Here is a 26,029-nt window from a genome sequence, read left to right on the forward strand (position 1 = left end):
CAGTCCCTTTTACCCAGTTGATAATGAAATTTCAAAACAATTTTTGGATTAAATTTTTTTATTTGCAGAAAATAATTTTTTAATATAACTAACATTTTTTGTTGTTTGGGTCATCCAAAAAGGAAATTAGTGTCAATTGCACAAATAAATAATAAAAAAAAAATTCACAAGAAAGGAGAGGGAGGTTTTGGGGTGCACAAATATGGGGCAAACACAGAGATGGATTTTTGGGAAATTAGCCAGTGCTGTCAATGCCTTTTCATCCGCTTGGGCTGGTGTTGGAGGGAGCATGACTTTATCCGTGTGCTCCTGCTCCTGGCCTGGCCAGAGGTAGATGTTGTTTCATCTGGCCTAGGCATAGGGGCTAGGCACATTTTGAGGTATGGCCAATGTTGCACCAGAGGTGGAGGGCCCCGATGTTCTGGCAGGAAGGAAGGGCGGCTCCAACATGCGCAGGCGGATGAGCTGCTGCTCCAGGGCATTTGCTATTCTCACATTGGCCGCAGCATTTTCCTCCAGGGCGTCCGCCACCTGTAGCAGATTGGCATCCATCCTCATCAGAATCTGTGTTCTTATCCATTTTTTCATTGAGATCTGTGAGGAGGGCCACTGCCTGCAAGGGGGAATTCCTGGACTGTCCGCCACAGGGTCCCCAGCCGGATATACTGCTTCCTCCCCTGCGGAGCCAGCAGATCTACTGTGGCCAAAGCTCACCTCTGGAGCAGACTCGTCCTTTTCTGTGCCTGTGTGAAAAAGATTTAAAAAAACAAAAATTAGTAAATTTAAAACTTTACTTTTTTTATAAAATTTACATAAATTTTACCTGCGGCAACATGAGGAGCCGCAAAGTCTGGCGTGTCTATGTCCATGTTGGACACGCCAAACACCTCCTCTTCCTGCACACACCCCTGTGCCAGCGCCTCCAAATCCGTGAGCTCCAGTGACACAGGGGTTGGCCCACCACCTGTCCCCCCTGCATGCCAGCCCTATCTGCCAATTTTTGTTTTAGCCAATATCTGAAGTCGCTCCATCTGTTTTTAAAAAATTTAGGGTTAGATTTTTTCTTAATTAAAAAAAATTTGGAAATAGGTTACAGCATTTACGTACCGGCGTTTGACATCTTTGGTTGAACGGACAAAGTCACCAACCCCATTGACAGCACTGGCTATTTCCTCCCACAGTTTCCATCTCTAGGTTGCCCCATATTTCGGGGTGCCTGTGCCAGGTTATCAATGCACTTTTGCTCCAAAGCCTCCTTTTCCTTTCTTGTGAATTGAGGCTGCCTTTTGCGTTTAGCCCTTGCCTGGGTACTAGGCCCCGCAGCCTCCTCATTCTCGGTCTCAACACCTTTCAAAAAATTTATAAAAAAACATTATTTGTCTTTTTTTTGTGGTAACTTTAATTTTTGAGCTACTGTGAGGTCCTGGATTTTGACTTTGCTGCTGTTCAGTGGACATGATGATACCCTTGAATTCAGTAGACCCATTGTGGGCTCTCGTGACATTTTTATAGATGCGCGTGCATTATACGGGCGCATCTATTGTGCGTCATTGATTTGAGTGAGAAAGTTCTGGCTATTTAAGGCTTTTTTGTGGCCTTGTTTTGGGGTGGATTTTTTCCAGTGGTAGTTGTTGTAGTTGGCGTTGGCATTTGAGAATGAGTCGGAGTCATAGTCGTGGTATGTGGAGGAGAGTTTGGAGGTTTTCGGGAGAGTTTTGTTTTGTTTGGTTATTTTCGTTTGCATTTTTGCGTATTTTTTGTTTCACAAATTTTTCTTATTTTTGGAGGTAAGTGTTTTTTTTATAATTTTGGGGCGATTATAACTTGCAAATATTTTTTTCATTTTTAATGTTAATACGTGTTTACTTTGCTTTTATTTAGGTTTTGGATTTTTTTCGTTTGGTGTTTGGGATTTCGTTTATTTTGGTGTGTTCGTCTTTGTGCGGTAAGTGGTTTTTTTCATACATTATAACCCATTATTTTTCAAATTTTTCATGTTTATTTAAGGGGTTACGCTATGCAGATAGGTGTACCTAAAAACATGTTGTTTTTGAAATGTTTTTTTTTTTAGAATTTTTTTTAAATGTATTGCGTATAGTTTGATCATCTCCTATCTGTGGGCTAAGCATACCATTAAGCGTTATTTTGTAAAATGTATTGTGCATACTTTGATCATCTCCTGTCTGTGGGTTAAGCGTACATTACAATTTTCATGTAAAATCCAAGAATAACTCAACATCATCTGTGTAGTGCATGCATTCTTGATATTTTAGCATCAACCTGTCTTGTTTTTTGTAAAATCTTTACATTATTTATATGGAAATTCTAAATCGTAGGTTTACTACAAGATGTCACTGCCCAACCCTGTAAGATTCTTCTTAATATGAAAAAAAGATAAGTATGTTTTAACATTCTTAAATTTAGAAAAAAATAACTACATTGTCTAACATTTCAGATTGATGTTGGGCGAATTATAGTGGCGATGGTCTCTGACCAACCTGGACATCCTCCTAGTTGTAGGCCTCGTAGGCGTGCAAGGCCCCAGATATTTTGAACACGTGTCACCTTTTTTGGAATGCCTGATGATGTGGTCTTAAGGCATTACCGCCTACCACCCCAAATCATCCTAGACACTCTTTCATTAATAGAGAGTGATCTTGAAAGGCAAATTAACAATCCAACAGCAATACCACCACTTACGCAGTTAATGTCGGTGTTACATTTTTGTGCCTCAGGATCATTCCAGACCACAGTCGGCATAGTTGCCGGAATTTCCCAATCCTCCTTTTCAAGGATCCTGAGGGCGGTAATAGATGCCCTATTTAAGCACCTCCATCATTTTATTAATATGCCATTGGATATGGGGTCCCTTAATGTGGTTAAGCAGAAATTTTTCTAAATTGCAGGCTTCCCACACATCATACGGGTTGTGGACGGCACTACCATACCACTTCAGCAACCAACAGTGCTGGAGACAATATCTAGGAACTGAAAACATTTTCATTCAATGAATGTAATGGTGGTATGTGATGCCTCCCTCCAGATCCTGTCCCTGAATGCCAAATTTCCAGGAAGTGCACGATTCATTTGTCATCCGGCAATCAGGGCTTTGGCACAAATTAAACAACCTACAAGCTGGTGATGCGTGGCTTCTGGGTAAGTGGTACCCTTAATTTTAAAAACAAACACTGTTGACTTAGAAATGGTACTGATGTTTATTTTTTTTCACAGGAGACAGTGGTTACCCTTGCATGCCCTGGCTGCTCACTCCTTATTTGGTTCCTACACCAGGGCCACAAAGTCAATATAATTCCGCACTTACTGCCACCAGGCAAGGTGGTGGAGCGCTGCATTGGCCTTTTAAAAGGCCGATTTAGATGCCTCCACCGCTCTGGTGACGACCTAATGTATTTGCCGGCTATGGTTCCCAAAATTGTGGTCCTGTGTGGGATATTTCACAACATCACCATAAGGAGTGGTGTCCCAATGCAGCCAGAGGATGCCTTGCCTGAGGGTGCCCCCCCCCCGAGGTTGATCAGAGGAGAGTGTCTGGGGGGCCATATGTGATGAGGTAGTGGCATGTTTTTTCAGGTAATTTATTTCAAACATTTAGTTAATCAAACATATGTGTTTTTTATTTTTGGGACTGTTAAATTTCAAATGTGGTCTTTAATTTTAATTTTTCTTCTCTTTTTGTGTACCAAATTGGGATTTCACATCTGGACAAATTAATTATTGCCATGAAATGTGGAAACATGTTGGCATGCTACATCTACAACCAGTTCTTGATGTCCTTTTTTAAAAAAATGTATATTAAGGGTGTTTGTGTTGTGTTTATTAAATGTTTGTTTGGAAAAATGTGTTTGTTTTATTTAGCAATAAGTTACCCTAAATTTTTGGTTAGATAAAATGGGACAATAGCTTCTTAATTTTGTCCCAAGCGAAAACTGTTGAAAAAGTGGCTAACATGTATTTTAAGGAATTCACTTTTTACGCAGGTTTTTTTTTTATTATTATTTATTTATTTATTTTAAATAAAAAATTTTGTAATTTTTTGGGAATAACAAAAGGTATTATGACTTATCAGTATGGAGGGAAAGACTAATACAAACACGTTTATGTATATGTATCCCTAAAATAAAAAAAAATTAAAAAATGTGTTAAGGAATTTGACAAAATTCATATTAAATGTAATCGTATAAAAATGACCACTTTTCAAAATACTTGTAGTTCCCAAATATTCCTTTTCAAAATGTCAAAACACATTCCAAAAATGCAAACTTATTATTTATACAGGGATTAAAATGTTAGAGGCAAGGAAAGAGACTTATTAACCATTTTTTTTTGTTTTATTTTTGGACAAAAAAATGAACAACTCTATCCAACCAAAAAAGGCACAATTAGGGCCTCCTTAAGTCCATCAAATGGTCCAAATACACCAGGATTCCTATATTGTGGCCATGCAGACGCCCAAGCTCCTGGAAGTCTGCATCAGTGCCTCTGTTGAAAGAGAAATGTGTGTATTTTTGATAATGTTCATTAGGATTAACATATAAAATAAGATAAGATACCATGCAAAATGGGGCAAACATTTCACATTTATTAAAACAAACTCCACATTGTAAACTTTCAAAACAAAGCAAATGTTAAAAATAAAAAAAAAATAAAAAAACCCCACAGTATATGCATAAACGGAACAATTAAAAACATTACATCCACCCAAAAAAATAAAAAAATACCTGCAGCATCCAGAACTGAGGCAGAGTGGCCAAGCGCATCCTCAGATGTTGACAGCCAATGGACAGGTGATGTGGGAGGGGTGATTTGGGAAACTGATGAGGGAGTGGAACATGGAGAGGGTGGATCTGGGGAGGGAGTCGCAATATGGATGGGTATGACAGGGGAGGGAAGAGTGGTTTGGGATTGGGGGCCAGGAGAGGGAGGGGAAATATGGATGGCAAGGTCAGGGGAGGGTGGAGAATTTGGGGAGGAGTGGGCAGGGGAAGAGAGGGTTGGAATGGGGGATAGGGGTCGGGCCGGCCTTCTTCTCTGCCTCACTATCCGCTCTTGAACTAAATGATGGATAGTTCAAAAGATTACCTAAATTGACATACATTTTTAAACTGTTTTTAAAAAAAAAAAAAACCTACATTCACATACACAAATACAAGGTATAATTTATTACAAAACAAGGCCATATTGAAAACATGCACACGCATTAATGATAAATTACAGTAGCAAAGTACATTATGCAAATAAGATTAAGATTAAACCATTCACATATACACTTACACCGACAGATAAGCAGCCGGAGACAATCGAGCAGGCGGGGTGACCTGCGTCGCAGATCAGACCATCTGCGCTCCAATTGGCCGATGTTCCGGCGGTAGCCCATGGAGTGCAGACGACGCCGCACCTCCGCGTACACCAGCCTTTTCATCATATTAGTGATGGGGGGCTGCCGTGTGGTGATTCGCTGGTCCATTACCTCAGTAAGGACTAGCAACTCATGCCGTGTGGATCTCATGATGGCAATGATTTTTTTCACACAAAACAGTTTTAATAAAGGTACAAGAAAAATCTGATTGGCTAATGTACTTTCATAATTAAAAGGAACAATTCTATTGATTAATGTGTGAGTCATGTGAAAAACCCCCAAAAATATATTTGGACATATGATTGGCTTGATGCATTTAGATGCGTTAGCAAAGGTCAGAACAAACGGAATAGCCATATAATCTGTTTGTAAACCAAAAAGGAAAACATTAATAACGAAAACATTCTTTGGACTTATACTATAAATCTGCTTTGTCCTTATAACCGTACGGATACAGCAGAACAAATGTCACACAATACAAACAATACAGTTTATTGACATTCAAAAAAAAACAAGATTGAAAACATTTGAGCTTAAGTAACTTAATATGGTGATTGCCACCACTCGATTCAAGTATGTTTGCCGAACGAGAAACAAGGCAATCGGAAACTGACAGGCCAACTTCCGGAAATTACTTGTGCGAGCGCAGACATCAACCAAAGACTAGTAGAGCGCTCGCTATTTTGAACGCTCGCTAGCTAGAGGAGGGGTTTGGTGAATATGGGGCGGAAGCCTAGCTACGAGCGAACAAACGTGCGAGCGCTTTGTTTTACATATTTCCATTCGTACGGACTACGAGCGAACGGCCGCATGCGTCCGGCTCTGAATCAGGCCCACAGGGTGGATTTGCCCCCCTGTGATGTTGTGTGTAAGAATGACATAAAAAGAGGGACTGTGAGCCCTGTATGTGTACAACCCTGTAACTTCTTTGAGGAGAAGAGCTGCTGATAAGATTCCTGTATGTGGTACATCTTTGAAAATCCTTTGTGGAGAATTGCTGTTTGATTTCTGTGTGATATTCCCCTTCAGACTAAAGGGGGGGGTCTTCTTTAATACATTGAGCAAATAAACACTGTTTGCCTTTACTTCAATTTGCCTCAATCCTGCGACCAAAAGAATTGCGCCAAACGCTATTCCGTTCTCCGGCTGTTCTGTGTAAGAGCTCTGCGTCTCCAAGTTCAAACCCTCTGCCAAGCTACCGTGCAGACCTGGTCCATTGCGAGGGATCAGGAGGAATCAGCCGACACCATTCAGAGGGTGTGGCCACAGCTAGTCAAACGCATACGCAAGCAGAAGCAGTTCCAGGTGCCAAGGGAGGAGCCTGATTGTACATAAAAAGCAGTTCCAAACGCCGATGGTAGAGTTTGGTGGTGGCAGCATCGTTACACGCCCACGACGCAGTGAGCGGAGTCAGTGACAGGCGGTCACTGACTGTGAGTGGGAGTCCAAAAGCGCTAACCCGTGACCAGAGACGGCCTAGGCGAAAGGCATCCGGTCACATCTGGTGGCATAGCGGTGGGATAATCCCAGGCGACTTTTCGGTCACCCAACGAGAGAAGCCGAGTTACTCAGGAGAGGAGTAGCTGCAGTTCAGGAGAACGCGCAGGATGACTGATAACAGTGGAATGGAGTTGCATCAGATGGAGGTGGAAAGTGTGGCCAGCATAACAATGGACGCCCCTCAGAACGTGGTGAGAGCAGCAAGTCCCGCCCCCTCTCACAACAGTTATGTTTCTCAGCATTCCCAAGCATGGCAGGGATCCCAATGAATGGATACCCTAGCGGATCAGCTAGCAGAATTGGAAGAAAAGGCAATGGAACAAGAATGTATGCTAATCATTCGGATGTGGCATGACGAGCGGGCACCACGGGCCATGGTACCCCAAGCACCGTTGCAGACTGCTGTACCCAGATCAGGACGTATACAGTTTGCAGACAGCAATGGGGACATTGATGGACATTTGCAATTATTTGAAAGTACTTGTAAACTACATGATTTACCCAAGCAGGAGTGGGTCAGACACCTAGTGCCCACACTGCATGGAGAGGCCCTGGAGGCCTATCGAGGAGTGGCCACCGAGGACTGCAGTGACTATGACGAAGTCGTAAGGGCCCTCCTACAGCGATACTTTGTCACTTCTGAGTCCTACAGGAAAAAGTTCCGGGACTTGCCCAAGAACCCTACCAGCACCCATGAGCAGTTTGCCACTCAGCTGAGGCAGTACATGGTGAAGTGGGTGAAGGGATCTGGTGCCACTACCTGGGACGCATTGATTGATCTGCTATGCAAAGAGCAGTTCTACCACAGGTGCACCCCAGAGGTGAAGGAGTGGGTGCTAGACCGGGAGCCACCAAGCTTGAAGATGGCGGCCCAGTTAGCGAACAAGTATGTGGCAATTCGGCCACAAGGGCAGAAGCGCCCAACTAGTAGCTGACCCCAATGGACTGTACAACCAGGGGAACACCCCTCTTCTGCTCAATACCCCCCAAAGCGGGCATCCTCCAACCCGGGTGCTCTTGGCCAGCAATTGCCCTGCCCTGTCCCTGCAAATCATCAGAGACCACCGGTCAAGAAGTGTTATGACTGTGGGAAAATCGGACATCTGAGGATGAACTGTCCCACACCCCAAGCACACCAGACTCATGCCACAAATCCAAGTGCTGGAGCCCGGCTTGCTTGCCTGACCCTGGGAGGTGAGCCCAAAGAGACTGTTCCTACTCCAGCCAGTCCAATGGAGTGTAGGGAGAATCAGGTGAACTCTACGGAGAGAGTAACCTGCATGGCCAAGGGGCCACCCCAAAATATGTGGCAGCACCTGCAGATGGTCCAAGTGAGGCCCCTCAATCACTGTTGTGAGCCCCTGCCTAATTGATCCTGCTGCAGTACTGCCAGGTCACACTACCAAAGTGACCATGGCAGGTGGAATTTAGCGAGAGGTACCTGTGGTGAGAGTCTACCTGGACTGGGGAGCTGGCCCAGAGTTGAGGGATGTTGCCGTCATGGATGGCCTTCCAACTGATGTGGTCCTGGGGAATGACCTTAGTGGTGGAATCGTTACCACGTTTGCTGACGCCATCACCCAGAGTCAAGTTTCCGGATCACAGTCTACATCAACTGCACCAGAACAGCCCAGCCCAGAGGAAAAGACCACAGCAGCTAGACAACTGCCAGCAAAGCTTACCACAGCATCAACCAGCCCAGAGGAAAAGATTACAGCGGCTAGATCAGCACATCTACCCAGCATGCCTTTTGCCTCTGGTATGCCTACGTCCCCTAGCAACGCAGAGGATGTTTTTTTCCAGCTTGTTGGATCCTGTGAGGGTGCCCAGTGATGCTCCTGTCCCTAGTGGTTTGCCAACTCTGGCGGTGAGTATGAGTGACCACACTGACTTCCCTTTGACTGACCTCAACCAAACTGACCCTAGCGATCCCAACCCATATCCCCCTGTAGACTGTCCCTACTTAGAAGGAAGTAAGGGTCCCAGACAGGAGTTCAGGGAAGCTCAGCTTGCTGACCCATATCTGGAAAGCATATTGTGCCAAGCTGGCAGCGGCTTTTCAGGGATAGCGGCAGTGAGTGTGACCTGGTGGGAAGGGATAAGGTACAGGGTAGCCAGGAAGGTAGAAGGGGATAGGCCAGTTATGGAGCAAGGTCCCTTGCTTGTGCCAAGTAGATTGGGGAAGACACGCAGCCTACCCGTGGTGGATTCCACATGGAGCTCAGAGACTGGAGATCTGCCCACCATCACTGTGGAACAGGTAGCGGACAAGGTGGTGAGAGAAGGCCTAGGTGACAAGGTAGGTTCCCCTAGTCATAGGTCATTGGAGGAGGATGGTAGGGCCGGTCTGACAGGTAGTACAGACAGACAGATGCCAGGTGGAGATGACAGAGGTGCAGTGCCCAGGGTATAGAGTGGGGGGAGACAGTGGTAGGCCCAGACCAGTGGGGGTGGAGGCAACCAGAAACTGTCCCCATCCCACAACCCCAAGACAGGAACTTTCCTTAGAAACTGTAAGGCCCTATGGACGAGTTGTCCCTGACCTTAGTGCTGTAGTGACACACCTTACAGAATTGACCAGGGAGGGACTTCCCAAGTCAGTGGACTGGATACCCGCATGTGAGTTGGCATTCCAGTCATTCGAGGAGACTCTTGTACTAGCTCCAGTGCAGATGGCGCAAATTCAAGACCAGGACCATTGTGGTATGAACTAATGCGTCATTGCACGGACTGGGAGCAGTATGGAGCAAGGAGGGGCCATATGGGCAGGAGCACCCTTTGGCTTGTTTGAGACGGAAGGGAGGGTCTTCTTTAAGACATTGAGCAAATAAACACCATTTGCCTTTACTTCAATTTGCCTCAATCCTGCGACCAAAAGAATTGCGCCAAACACTATTCCGTTCTCCGGCTGTTCTGGGTAAGAGCTCCGCGTCTCCAAGTTCAAGCCCTCTGCCAAGCTACCGTGCAGACCTGGTCCATTGTGAGGGATCAGGAGGTATCAACCGACACCAATAAGGGGGTGTGGCCGCAGCTAGTCAAACGCATATGCAAGCAGAAGCGGTTCCAGGTGCCGAGGGAGGAGCCTGATCGTACATAAAAAGCAGTTCCAAACGCCGATGGTAGAGTTTGGTGGTGGCAGCATCGTTACACGCCCACGGCGCAGTGGGCGGAGTCAGTGACAGGCGGTCACTGACTGTGAGTGGGAGTCCAAAAGTGCTAACCCGTGACCAGGGACAGCCTAGGCGAAAGGCGTCCGGTCACAGTAGGCTTAGATTTTAAATAAAAAGTAAAAAATTTGAATTAGGTCAGAGCATTTACATACCGGCGTTTGACATCTTTGGTTGAACGGACAAAGTCACCAACCCCACTGACAGCACTGGCTATGTCCTCCCGCATTTTCCATCTCTGTGTTGCACCCATATTTCGGGGTGCCTGTGCCAGGTTATCGATGCACATTTGCACCAAAGGCTCCATCTCCTTTCTTGTGAATTGTGGCTGCCTTTTGCATTTGGCCCTGGCCTGGGTACTAGGTCCCACAGCCTCCTCATTCTCAGTCTCAACACCTTTCAAAAAACATTATTTGTCTATTTGTTATTATTTTTAAACCTTAATTTTTGAGGTACTTACTATGAGTTCCAGGATTTTGGCTTTGCTGCTCTTCAGTGGTCATGATGAGACAATTGAATTCAGCAGACCCATTTTGGGCTCTCGTGACATTTTTATAGATGTGTGTGCATTATGCGGGCGTATCTATTGTGCGTCATTGATTTGAGCGGGAAAGTTAAGGCTATTTAAGGCTTTTTTGTGGCCTCCTTTCGGGGTGGGTTGTTTGGAGTTTGGAGTTGGTTTTGGAGTTATAGTCGTGGTCTTGGGCGGAGAGTTTGGAGTGTGCTGTTTAGAGATTTGTGTTTGGTTTGGTTATGTACATTAGCATATTTGCGTTTTTTTTGTAAAAGATTTTTTTTATTTTTGGAGGAAAGTTTTTAATTTTTAATTTGGGTCTATTATAACCTGGTAATAATTGTAAAATTTTAAATGTTAATACGTGTTTACTTTGCTTTCATTTAGTTTTTTGATTTTTATCGTTTGTTTTTTTGGATTTCGATTCTTTTGGTCTGTTCGTCTGTGTGTGGTAAGTGTTTTTTTTTTCTACATTATAATCCTTTATGTACATTTTTGTTGTAATTTTTAGTGGTCATGCTGTGCAGATTGGTGTACCTAAAAACATGTCGGTTTTGCAATGCCAGTTTAATGGGTTTTTTTTGTAAATGTATTGCGTATAGTTTTGCAATCTCATGTCTGTGGGTTAAGCGTACATTACAATTGTACTGTAGAATCCAAGAATAACTCAACATCATCTGTGTAGTGCATGCATTCTTGTTATTTTGGGCTTAGCCTGTCTTGTTTTTTTTAAATTATAATTTTTATTTCTTTACAAATTCAAAATCGTAGGTTTACTACAAGATGTCACTGCCCAACCCTGTAAGATTCTTCTTTATATGATAAAAAGATAAGTATATTTTAACATTCTTAAATTTCTAAATCATAACTACATTGCCTAACATTTCAGATTGATGTTGGGCAAATTATAGTGGCGATGGTCCCAGACCCCAACCAACCTGGACATCCTCCTAGGCGTAGGCCTCGTAGGTGTGCAAGGCCCCAGATATTTCAAACACATGTCACCCTTTTTGGAATGACTGATGATGTGGTGTTAAGGCGTTACCACCTAACACCAAAAATCATCCTAGACACTCTTTCATTAATAGAAAGTGATCTTGAAAGGCAAATTAACAATCCAACAGCAATACCACCACTTACGCAATTAATGTCGGTGTTACATATTTGTGCCTCAGGATCCTTCCAGACCACAGTAGGCATAGTGGCCGGAATTTCGCAATCCTCCTTTTCAAGGATCCTGAGGGTGGTAATGGATGCCCTATTTAAGCACCTCAATCATTTTATTAATATGCCATTGGATATGGGGTCCCTTAATGTGGTTAAGCAAACTTTTTTCAAAATTGCAGGCTTCCCACACATCATAGGGGTTGTGGATGGCACTCACATACCACTTCAGCCTCCAGCAGTGCTGGAGGCAATATTTAGGAACTGAAAGCATTTCCATTCAATGAATGTAATGGTGGTATGTGATGCCTCCCTCCAGATCCTGTCCCTGAATGCCAAATTTTCCGGTAGTGCACATGATTCTTTTGTCATCCGGCAATCAGGGCTTTGGCACAAATTAAACAACCTACAAGCTGGTGATGCATGGCTTCTGGGTAAGTTGTACCCTTAATTTTAAAAACAAACACTGTTGACTTAGAAATTGTACTGATGTTTATTTTATTTTCACAGGAGACAGTGGTTACCCTTGCACGCCCTGGCTGCTCACTCCTCATTTCGTTCCTACACCAGTCAATATAATTCCGCACTTACTGCCACCAGGCAGGTGGTGGAGCACTGCATTGGCTTTTTAAAAGGCTGATTTAGATGCCTCCACCGCTCTGGTGGTGACCTAATGTATTTGCCGGCTATGGTTTCCAAAATTGTGGTCATGTGTGGGATATTTCACATCGCCATAAGGAGTGGTGTCCCAATGCAGCCAGAGGATGCCTTGACTGAGGATGGCCCCCCCGAGGTTGGTCGGAGGAGAGTGTCTGGGGGTGCCATACGTGATGACGTGGCACGGTTTTTCAGGTAATTTTTTTATAACATTTAGTTAATCAAAAATATGTAATAAGGCAATTTTTGAGTGTTCATTTTCCAATGTGTTCATTTTTTTTATTTTTCTTCTCTTTTTTTTTTACCAACAAATAAACAACAACCTGCATACTACCTGAAAATAAACGACTGTGACAAATATGTTCCAAAATTGGATTTTACATCTGGACAAATGAATTATTACCATGAACTGTGGAAACATGTTGGCATGCTACATCTACAACCAGTTCTTGCCGTTCATTTTTTTATGTATATTAAGCGTGTTTGTGTTGTGTTTATTAATTTTTTTATTTTACATTTTTTTTTTATAAATTACACAAAATGTGTTGGTTTTAAAAATGGGACAATACCTTCTTAATTTTGGGCCAAGTGTAAACTGATGCAAATGTGGCAAAAATGTTTTTGTAAAAATTCACTTTTGACACAGGTTTTCAGGTTTGTTTTTTTAGTTTTGTTTTTTTAATAAAAAAAGGTATTATGGCGAAGCAGTATGGAGGTAAAGACTAATACAAACATGTTTATGTAAATTTATCCATACAAAAAACAATGTGTGTTAATAAATTTGAATAAATGCTTATTAAATGTAATGGTATTAAAATGACCACTTTCATAATTACTTGGAGTTTCCAAAGATTCCTTTTCAAAATGCCAAAACACATTCAACAAATGCAAACTTATTATTTGTCCAGGGATTCAAATGTTAGAGGCAAGGAATGAGAGTTAATACCCAAAATGATTTTTTATTTTTAGTAAAAAAAGTTAAAACAACAACAGACCTAATATCACACAATTAAGGCCTCATTAAGGCCAACAAATGGTCCAAAGAAATGAGAATCGTAACAATATGGCCACGCAGACGCACAATTTCTGCAAAAATCGACTCATTCCCCATCCGTGCCTCTGTTGAAAGAGAAATGTGTATTTTACTAAAATGTAGGCATTAATATTTTTTAAAACGGTCATTAGGATTAACATATAAAACAAGATAAGATACCAAGCAAAATGTGTCAAACATTTCTCATTTATTAAAATAAACACCAAATTGTCAACTTTCAACCACAAAGCAAATTTAAAAAAAAAAATTATAACAGTGGTTAAAACAAAAACATTTGCTAATGAAGTAAGCCTAACACAAGTTGACAATTTTTAAATTAATAAAAAAACATGAAAGACACAAGTGGTAATGGTTTGGCATGTGTCATATGCGCAATGTAAAAGCAACATTTAAAAAAAAAAAACTAGCAGATTTGTACTAAACTGAATTTTTGATGTACACAGGGCAAATTTAAACTTCATATAAAAGATTCCACAGTGTATGCATATAGGGAAAATTTCAAAACATTACTTCCACAAAAAAAAAAAATATATACCTGCAGCATCCAGAACAGAGGCAGAGTGGCCAATCTCATCCTTGGATGATGTCGGCCAATGTAGATGAGATGTGGGAGGAGTGAGTTGGGAAAGAGATGAGGGAGTGGAACATGGAGAGGGTGGATCAGGGGAGGGAGTAGAAATATGGATGGGTATGACAGGGGAGGGAGGGGTCATTTGGGATTGCGGGCCAGGAGAGGGAGGGGAAATAAGGATGGCAAGGTCAGGGGAGGGTGGTGAATTTTGGGAGGAGTGGGCAGGGTAAGAAAGGGTTGGAGTGGGGGATAGGGGTCGGTCCGGCCTTCTTTGACTCCTCACTATCCTCTCTTGACCTAAATGATGGATAGTTCAAAATATTAACTAAATTGGCTTACATTAAAAAATAAAAAAACAAAACCTTTAGCCTAAATTCACATACACAAATACAAGGTATAATTGAAAAAAAAAACAAGGCCATACTGCAAACATGCACACGCATTAAGGAAAATTTGCAGTTGCACACGCATTAAAGCTAATTTACATTTGGACACGCATTTATGATAATTTACATTAGCAAAGTACATTATGCAATTAAGATTAAACCATTCACATATACACTTACGCTGATTAATCCGCAGCCAGAGACACTCACGCAGGCATGGTGACCTGCGGCTCAGATCCGACCATCTGCGCTCCAATTGGCCGATGTTCCAGCGGTAGCCCATGGAGCGCAGATGACGTCACACCTCTGTGTATGCCCGATGCTTCATGATATTGGTGATGGGGGGCTGGCGTGTGGTAATTTGCTGGTCCATGACTTCTGTAAGGACCAGCAACTCACGGCGTGTGAATGCACTGGCTCTCATGATAGCAATGATTTTTTTCACACAAAACAGTTTTAATAAAAGGTACAAGAAAAATCTGATTGGCTAATGTACTTTCATAATTAAAAGGAACAATTCTATTGGTTAATGTGTGAGTCATGTGAAAAAACCCCAAAAATATATTGGGACTTATGATTGGCTTGATGCATTTAGATGCGTAAGCAAAGGTCAGAACAAATGGAATAACCATATAATCTGTTTGTAAACCAAAAAGGAAAACACTAATAACATAGAAACATTCTTTGAACTTATACTAGAAATCTGCTTTGTCCTTAAAACCGTACAGATTCAGCGGATCAAATATCACACAATACAAACAATAAAGTTTATTGACATTCAATAAAAAAACAAGATTGAAAACATTTGAGTTACAATTAAGTAACTTAATATGGTGATTGCCACCAATCGATTCAAGTATGTTTGCAGAACGAGAAACAAGCAATCGAAAACTAATAGGCCAACTTCCGGAAATTACTTGTGCGAGCACAGACATCAACCAAAGACGAGTAGAGCGCTCGCTATTTTGAACGCTCGCTAGCTAGAGGAGGGATTGGGTGAATATGGGGCGGAAACCTAGCTACGAGCAATCACACGTGTGAGTGCTTTGTTTGACATAATTCCACTCGTACCGATTGCGGGCGAATGGCCGCTTGCGTCCGGCTCTGAATCAGGCCCTGTATTCATATGCCACCTCTGAGGTCTGAGCTGTCAATCATTTACTTGTGGTCGCTGTCCAGCTGTGTGACTGTGTGTTACTGTTTGGTAAAGAGATCATAAACTGGCCTCCAGCTGCACCGCTAAAAATGCAATACAGTATGTTATGTGCTTCATGTATCAACACTGCATCATCCATTGTCCCATCCAATATGCAGCTTATATCAGAAGGGAAGTTGCTATTTGGGGGTACACACTAGACGAAGGTCATTGTACTCCATCGTGGATTGCAAGATTGGCCAATATACAGTATAGTGTGTACCCAGCTTAAAATTAAAAATTAAAAAAGATACATATTGAAATTATTAAGTGGGTCCAACTCCCCACATACTCTGCTTGATTCAGTGGTTCGTGCAGTTGCAGGATTTGCGTCTGTATGCAAATATCATGACCGATTCTCAGCCTATTGAGACTCCCACTGGCAATGGTGCTATTCCGTCAATGTGTGCTTTATGATGCACCATCGACACTTGCACCAGCCCTATGCAGGTGCAATTTCTTCAACTGAACATGACATCTAGTGTCATTACACATGCTTCTATAATTGCATTTGCTGACCACAACATGCACACATCTGCCTAACCACCCAGGAATGTCCACTGAAATCATGGGTTATTGTACCCAAATTTACTCTGCATCTCCTGGTGGTAACTTGGACAAATGTGAAAATGTCTGACATTGCTACTGAATCCGCCAGGCCCACTGTGTTGGCTTAGTTGAATGGCAGTAAGAATTGTTTTGTCGATTCTCTTATTGTTAACAGGTGCCAGGATTTTAGGATGAAGCTGAAGGTCAAGATGAGAGACCACCACCATTATACATGGGAACTGTCTCCTTAGAGCACAGGTTCTCAAACTCGGTCCTCAGGACCCCAAACAGTGCATGTTTTCTTGGTCTCCTCACAGAATCACAAATGAAATAAGTAGCTCCACCTTTGGATCTTTTAAACTGTGTCAGTGAGTAATGACCACACCTGTGCACCTGCTGGGTGACCTGGAAAACATGACCTGTGTGGAGTCTTGAGGAGAGAGTTTGAGAACCACTGCCTTAGACCAATACAGTCTTTTCCAGTGGGCATACACTCTTAGGCAGTGGTTCTCAAACTCTCTCTCCTCAGGACCCCCACACAGGTCACGTTTATTAATTTTATATGCAAATCCATTCTAAACCTGAGATTCTCTGAATGGGGTATATGCTCTGGATTGCAGATGTGGCTTAATATATATTGGGAAAACTACAAGAGCTTCAAAAACCGACATTTCATATTGACAGATGATGCAGAAAAGGTTCCGTTTGACTATATAGAATTTGGTAATTTACCCACTAAAAACTCCTGTTGATTTGTATCACAAATTGTTAAAAGTTAAAGAGAGAGAGACTGACCTTAATCTACAATGACAATTTTTATCTGAATATTAGATCAAAATAGATCCTGGGGTTTCATAATTAACAGCATGCTGTACTCAACATTGACAGAAACAATCCCATCTTATGCAACAAATGGTGTAGTGTCCTCAACAAATACTCATTTGAGCTCATTTTGATTGTTGTTGAAGAAGTTGTTGAGATGAAGAAGACTCATGAGGATATTGAACATTTGAATCTTTTGAATCTAAAACACTTGGTAGACGATTCTGATAATTGGTGTGATAAAATTTGGTAAAGTGATATAGTGGAGTCTTTGTCTAGTCATATATTTTGTGAAAAGGCCTTGAAACGTGCTTGATTCAATGGAGGTTGTGAATTACTAACATTGTGATCATAGTTAAATATGGCTGTCACATGTGGTTTGAACATAGGGATTCCATGTGTCTCAGAATGGAGTCTGCAATCAAAATGGCTGCCAACGTGAGGCCTGTAAACAATAGGGTCCATGCAGTCTTCCCACCCCCCTTACATTTCTCTGCCTATCTGTATATACACACACCCTCAAGTGTTATTTTAGGTGCAACTAGCTCCACATCTCACTAATAGGTATAGTATCTGCATATTGCAAGAATAATTCTTATCCCTTATAAACATGTATAATCAAAGCACAACATACATACCTCTCACCATGCTTTCTTACAATGATCTCTCTCTCGCTTTTTTGCTCATCACTGATTGTATTTGATTAATACTGTTTTATGAGAATTTGTTTGATTATATAAATACACTTTACCACATCTGGTGTGCAATGTCCTTATTCAAATGAAATTATCCTATTTATTCAAAAGGTATATAATTCTGTGTAACATTTTGCGAGTTCATATATGTTAATGATAACCTGTTAGATGATAAGAAATATAATATTTGCTTCAGATATACTGTATGAAGTTAAAACTGGCAATTTCCTGCATGTACAAGCAAACAGAACAAAGCAAGGAAAAGGAGAAAAATAAACCCTGTCATTGGCGCCCCGAACAGCCCTGCTTATAATTGTGGTAATTATCATTGGTGCCCCCAACAGCCCTGCTTATAATTGTGGTAACTATCATTGGTGCCCCCAACAGCCCTGCTTATAATTGTGGTAACTATCATTGGCGCAACAAACAGGTCTGCTTATAATTGAGGTAATTGTCATTGGCGCAACGAACAGGTCTGCTTATAATTGTGGTAATTATTATTGGCGCTGTTTACAATTGTGATTCCCACAATTATAAAAGCAGAGAGAACCCACTTTTCTGTGTTTGATTTGTTTTGTCTGTACACAGGATGCCACTTGTACAAATGGTATCCAGTAATGGCTGATTTAATTGTAATTCTCACAGTACTAGGACAAAAATGTGTTTGTTTTAACTTTTGAATGGTTGCACAAGATATTTAAGTTTTTCTTTGCAACAAGAGTATTTTGCAGGACTGCCAAGGATCATTAGATCACACTGAACAGCAGACTGTATTGTGGAAGAAATCCTGGCTCCTAACCATTCACCAAGCAGTATGACAGTAACTATCACTCCATTTATTAGAGACTTCCCTGTTCAATCCAACCTGCAATATATCTGCAGTGAAATTGTGCATTAAGGTCACACATTACATGTATGCACAGCCCATGACACCAGAATTTGTAACTACACATTACACATTGGCACATGTACAGTGCATATTTTAAAGTATTAGAGAATTCATAATTAATCACAGCAAACCCAAATATGAATAATTTGTTTTGATAAATATTAATTTTTCATATATTTGAAGCAAATGATTGTAAATGGAAATTCCTTGGTGATGATAAAATTATTTTACCTATTGAACTGCAATGTATTGCAAATTTGTTCCAATGTGGTTTGTTCTGATGTCACAAACATTACAATTTGCACATTTTATGATGTTTTATAGAAAAATCTTGATTCAAACAGGAGCTGATATTCAGCACCAATGTGAACTATGATTTGCATTCATTACCTTCTGTTGTTCTCAATGTCTGATTGCAAACAAAAGGGGGGTTTACACACAATCTCAGAAAACAGGGATCTGTGTCATATAGAGCATTACTGAATACACACGCCAGGTAATTGCAATGCAGAAGTTTATAGACCTGTGTCCATATAGTGTTTGAGTCTAATAATTTAAAAGGTTTGGATTAGGAAAACATAAGTACAAGAATAGATAATATTGCCTGTGGATGTGAGGTTTATTTGTATTATATACATGATCTTGGTTATCTGTGTAGTTTGTATGTACCTCGTCTGAAAAATCCTTGCAATACAGCAGTTGATAGACTTGTTTCAGGTTAAGAAATTCAATTCTGAGTAAGTTATGTGGTGTGGTAATACTGTATTACCAGTATCTGTGTATTAGATCTCATGTTGTAAACCACATATAATCTAGAGATGTGCGCCGACCCCCGTGTTTTGGTTTTGGATCTGAATCTGGTTTTGGATTTTTTTCCTTGGTGTTTTGTTTTTAGGTTTTGGATCTGTATTTTTTCCAAAAAAATGATATAAACAGCTAAAACCACATAATTTGGGCCTGTTTTTGTTCCTACAGTATTATTAACCTTAATAAAAATCATTTTCAGGCATTTCTAGGCATTTTTAACCACCTCACAGCTCACAATATTGATTTCACTATTTTGCACCAATACAGGCCAAAGGCTGCAGCGAGCTGGCTGGCTAAAGTAAGCAACAGAGCAGCAGCACAAACGCACAGCAGTTAAAAAATATATAGGACATCTATGAAACATTGCCACACAGCAGTGGCAGACAGGATGGCAGTTTAATAAACTGTAAGAATGTCAGTCGGGAGTGCCCCAAATTGTGCCAAATGTAAAGGAAAGAGGTGCAAGATGGAATTGTCCCTCCCACCCACTCTTATGTGGGATATTAAAAAGGACATGCACAGTTTAACAAACCAAGCACTTTAGCCACTAGGACTGACACTTTTGTGTCTGAACTCCTTGGTTTGTTTGGGTCCCACAAAACATTTTTTGGAAGGACTACCTTCAATTATTAAGGAGGAGGTTTATGATGAGGGTGTTGGTGTTGGAGACTGCATGTGCTGGTCCAAACTGCTGATAGTGGATACTGGACTGCTTGTTATTAATTTACAAATTATAATTTTGTTAAACAAATTGCATAACAGGGAGGAGGTGCCTAGATGGTTAACGTCCCTTCCTCTGGTAACTTTGGCTTTACATATAGAACAGATGCCTTCACAACTGTTGTCAGAATTTAGATTAAAATAATTCCACACCCAAGACGTTGCTTTTCTGGCTTTCTTTTTATCATTAGCAAGAACTGCTGCCCCTGGTGGCTGATTTACGCAAACAACATCCTTATCATGAACATCCACATTAGCGTCAGATAGGACAAATATTTCCCCCTCATCCTCCTTTTACACTTGCTCCACACTATCATCCTCATTTTTTATTATTTCACCATCTAATACTAGCACAGCCGTCATGGCGTCAGTGATCCGCTGTGAAACTGGGTGACAGCTGTTATACTTACTTCCTCTATCAAAGGACTATTTAATAGTCAATTGTTTTTTTAAATTACTTCCGATCATGAATGAGGATGTTGATGATGATGCAGGTGTTGGTGTTGGAGATCGAAGGTGCTTGGATCCCACAGAGAGGGAGCAGGTAGGTGACATTTGAGTTTTGGAACTTGGCGGCATACACTTTTTTATATTTGATGAATGCGTTCCAAGTGACGTAACAAGGAGGAGGTTCCTAGGTTGTTTAGGTCCCCTCCCTCTACTCGCTCTTGCTTTGCAATGGTTACATATGGCTTGACAACTGTTGTCCAGATTGGGGTATAAATAATTCCACACGTGAAAAGTGGATTTTTTTGTCTTTTGCCCTGGCATGACAACAATGGACTATGGCTTTTTCAATCCATGGACAACAGCTGTTGCCTTACTTACACAAAGGACATACTCGGCATCAACATCCTCATCACCAACATCCTCATCATCCTTAGCACCTTCAACTACCAAAATATCCTCCTCCTCCATGTGCAATTCCACAGAAGCATCCTCACTGACTGCGTCAGCAAGATGTTGACTGCCCTTCCCCACATTTATATAGGGCACACAAATGTTGGAACTTGGAGGATCCTCCAGTACACTAGTATTTAGGTCTGGCTCACACATGGCAACCGTGGACACACTTGCACTCTCCTCTGGGAATTGTGATTTCGATTTCTCAGGGCACACAGTTGTTTTTTCTGAAGGGCTATCAGAATCAGAACCAGCAGTCTTCATAAAGAAAGGCCAAGGCCTTATCCTTTCCTTGCTGCTTCGTGTAGTGAATGGCATATTGCCAATTTTTTGTTTATCTAAAGGCAAATTTCATTTCAATTTTTTTTTCTTAACTTCAGTAAAAGTAACTTTACTATATTGATTGCATGACTTAAGCCCTGGGGCATGGGCCTTCATAGAGGACAAGGAAGTTGATGGCCTTGCACTACTGGCAGCAGCTACAACATGTGGTTCTTAGCCTTGCTCTCCAGTCATGTGACAGCCCTCCATATTTTCTGCAGTCTTGAAGCTGTGTCACAAACACCAATAGTGTAGCCAAGGTGCAGTTACATAATTCACACACTTGCAGTCGTGCGCACACAGAAAAAAAATTGACAAAAAAATACACTATGTTTTTTTTCCCCGGTCCACAACTTGGGCCCAGAGCACAGATTGATGACTACTGTAGTCGGGCAGCACTAGGTTGCGTTTACCGACTTGCTAGATCTTGTGCGGCTAAGCCTAACGCGCAGAGACACACAGACAATTATTTGAATAAAAAGACAATATGTTTTTATTTTTTTTCCAGCTCCAGAACTTTGGCCCAGAGCAGAGATTGATGATGACTGGAGTCGGGCAGCACTAGGTTGCATTGCCGACTTGCTAGATCTTTCTATTTTCTCAGAACATCAAAAAGCAGGTCAAAGTGGATCAAAAAGCCAAAGTCTTCTCTGATTCTCCTCAACAATACACAGATTATTGTCAGGAGAAAATGGGGGGGGTGTTATATGGGCATTTGAAGGATGAAAATTTAGGATTTCCCAGATTAGAGATATTTTTGGAGATTTTTTTACTTGAAATGTGAAAAAATTAGGAAAGCAAAGGCATTGTATTAACTTGAATGCCACCTAGTGGAGAAAACAATGTAAAATTCAGTCTGTAACTCTCGCCAATGTTAATGATATTTGATTTTTGGAAAATCCAATAAGAAGCAGACAGTTATAAATTATCATAGTGGGTGGGGAGGGACGGCTAATGCTCCAAGAATCTGTTTGTACTTCAGGATTCATAGAAGGTTCACAGGGTGACCTTGGGGTATAGGTGATGCAGAGTCATCCGGGTACCTTACGCAGTAAAGTCTTCTCATAGGATGCAACAGGTCTCTGTCTATATCCCGCCCCTGGGCCAGAGGCTCCTCAGTCGGGTCACTGAACATGCAGTGGGGCTGTTAGAAGAATCTTCAAACTTTAGGGGCTGTTGCTAAGTGCAGACAGGTGGAAGTTCGCACTGCCACATCATCACCCCACTGGTGCCGAGATGCCGGTGCGGGTCTCTGGGGTCTTGGCTAGCAGAGACCATGGAGGATCCCTAGACTGTGGCCGGATGCTATGGGGCAGCAGGTAAGTGCTGAATCGCAGTCTTTTTTTTCCAGGGCTGGGTACTCCCTGGGGTTGACAGCGTGTGGAGCCAGGCACTGAGTCCTGTGCTTCCACAAAGCCGCCTGGGACAGCAGGCTGATGTTTGGTGGAAATGCTCCAGCGTCACTGGCCAGGGGAGGCAGCCTTCCCTGTTTCACAGCCGGCTCCTCCCTGCTGCACAGCACGCCATTCCACCACAGTCTGGCTGGGCTGTGACAGCTTCCTTCTTCTGGCTCCACCTCCTTTGAGTTCTTCAGTGTCCATTCTCCTGGTTGCATGTCACAGATCTCGGCAGGTGGTGTGGAGTCTGGGTCCCCCTACATAAACTGACATTCACCAGGAGGAGAGGTATGTAGCTCTTTTGTCCTAGTAGATGCTAAGTCTGTGTAGTTGACCAGTAAGTGCCCTAAGTGCAGATATTGTTATTATTCTGCATTGTCTGACTGTATGCTAGCGCCATCTGAATTTCTTTCTGTACTGTAAGACATTTTTTGTACCTATTCTGCTATTCTAAGCCATGGTGCTGTGCAGGTGCAACTAAAGTCGCAGTCTGTGACCTCACTATGCAGTCACATCTAAAAAGTGGTATCATCTTCTGGCAGTGAGAGTGACATGCCTTAATTGGCTGCTACTAAACTGTTCTGTAAAAAAATGTACAGCGGTGTTAGGGGCGGGGGCCTCTGAGGAGTTATGTTTGTGGCGTTCTACCCCTCCAGGTCCCTCTGCGGCTTCTGCCACTCAGCAGGACCCACCATGGGAGTGCTTTGCAAAAGCACTGACAATAATTGTGGGGCATTTGGCAGGCCCTCTCCTGTGTTTCCACAGTTTGTTTTTCAACAGCAGCATTTTTTGCCAGCACAGAACCTACTGCAACCACCTGCACCCACACAAGTATTGCCCCCGTGGGTTAATATAGTTCCTGCTATATTGCAAGGTGTGGCTGAGGTACCGCAGGCTGATGCACCTGTCAGCAGACCGGCTAAAAGGGTCTTGCTGTCGTCACAATCTACTGTGTGGGATGAAGATGATGGACTGCTCCTGGATGAGTCTGACTCTGAGCCCCCTCCTCAAGAGACAGGGGTCAAGTCAAAAATATTTATTCCGGGTCTGATACAGGTTGTGAAGGCAGCCCTGATCATTGAGGATCAGCCTCCTGTGCCTAAGTCTAGGCATGCACATTTCATGAAAGAAAAGGTGACTGAGGCTACATTCCCGTTGTCTGACCAACTGGTGAATCACTTGGAGGTGGCATGGAAAATGCCAGGGAAGCATGATCAACTGCAGAAGCGTCTAGTCTCAGCTTATCCTTTTGCTTAGAATTCTTTTACCAAGTGGGAGACTCCACCAGTGGTAGATTCCCATGTCATGCGCTTGGTAAAAAGCGCAATGGTACCTATGCCTTCCATGTCCTCCCTGAAGGATTCTACAGATAGGAAGGTAGAGGTCTGCCTTAAATCTGTATATTCCCTATCAGGGGCAGCATGCAGACCAGCTATGGATATTTGCTGGGTGGCTTGGGCCATTAAATGATGGGCTAACAGACTGGAAACATCCTTAGCCCCAAATGTTACCAGAGAACAGCTGAATCTTGTGGGAACCTCCTGATTCTGCAACCTATATAAATGAGGCAGCATTGGATATTGGGCTACTAAATACCAGGATTTCTATGGCAGCCATTGCGGCTTGCCGCTCTTTGTGGGCTGGAGGGCTGAAGAGGAATCCAAGAAGGGGTTGGAGTGTTTCCCTTATGACAGTAAAGTCTTGTTTGGCCCTGATTTGGACAAGTTTGTGAATACCTTAGCAGCAGCTAAGTTGGCTTGAATGCCTTCTGCTCCAGCCTCTTCATGGGCTTGGACTCCATCCTTTCCCAGGCCATCCACTGCCAAGACATCTGCCAGGTCTAAGAAACAACCTTGAAGTACCAGATTTCTGGCTGCCAAACCTGATAACAAGCCCTCCACTTGATGGGACAGGCCTCCTCCTGGGTGACCCCAGGATGGCAGGCAGACTTCTTCAGTTCACCCATTACAGGTGTCTGACTATCACAGATTCCTGGGTGAGGGAAGTGGTCTCTGTGGGGTATGCCCTCTCTTTCCACAGAAGGCCTCCCCATCAATTATTTTGCACAGGACTTCCAAAAAACACAGACAAGGCTTTGGCTATTCAACAGGTGGTACAATCCATGCTGCAGGCAGGGGTCATTGTACCGGTCCTAATGTCCAAAAGGGGAACAGGTTATTATTCCAGCCTTTTTCTAGTCCAGACACCAAACTGTTCTTACCATCCTATTCTCAAATCACAGGTCCCAGAACAAATTCCTCAGGGCACCTTGGCTCAGGATGGAAACCCTACACTCAATTATACTGGTTATGGAACTTGGGGATTTTATGGTGTCTCTGGATATTCAGGATGTATTCTGATTACTTCAACTCACCAAAGTTTTCTCAGGTTTACTGTGTCACAACATTTCCAGTTTCAGGCTCTGCCAATTGGCCTTGCAACTACACCTCGGGTGTTTACAAAGGTCATGGCGGTAATGGCAGCCCATCTGCAGCTGCAAGGGATCTGCCTGTTACCATACCTGGATGATGTCTTACTGCTAGCAGGATCCCCAGAGGTCCTTCACCACCACCTGCAGCTAACTTAATTTCTGCTCCAGGTACATGGGTGATTGGTCAATTGAAAGACGTAATCACTGATTCCGTCTCAAAAGGATGCTCCATCTTGGAGCTCTGTTGGATTCACAACAGCAAAGCTTTTTTCTGACAGCAGAAAAGATCTCCACTTTGCAGATGCATGTACGCAGATGCCTTAACAGTTGCCGAGTGTCAGTCCACTCAGCGATGCAGTTACTGGGATCTATGGTGTCAGTGTTCGACATGGTGGAGTGTGGCCGGTTTAATTCCCGGCCTCTGCAGAAATCAATCCTCTCCAAGTTGATTACCCCATCATATATGGACTCAAATGATGGTGCTCTCCCTGGAGGTGTGCCTGTCTCTGACTTGTTGGCTACAGATGGTCCACCTCACCAGGGGGCATCCCTTTTGGATCTCGTACTGGGTCCTTCTGGGGTTGGGGTGCACTGATGGGTCCACACTCTTTCTGGAAAGGTGGACCGCAGAGGAATCTGTGCTGCCAATTAACATATTGGAACTGCAGGCAGTTTTCAGGGCCCTCCTTCCTCACATTCCTCAAACTTTCAAACAATAGGGAGGCATTGCCTTGCTGGTGGCTCCAGCATGGCACCGACGCCCCTGGTACTCAGATCTTCAGTCTTTCCATTGACACTCCATTGCTGTTGCTTCAATGTCTGGACCTTTTGTCTCAAGGTCCATGCCTCTACCTGGATCTGGGTCATCTGTCTTTGATGGCATGGTTCTTGAGACATCCCTCCTAAGGTC

The sequence above is a fragment of the Taudactylus pleione genome, unplaced genomic scaffold (assembly GCF_031769625.1).
Source record: "Taudactylus pleione unplaced genomic scaffold, aTauple2 ptg000198l, whole genome shotgun sequence".
Classification (NCBI taxonomy): Eukaryota; Metazoa; Chordata; class Amphibia; order Anura; family Myobatrachidae; genus Taudactylus; species Taudactylus pleione.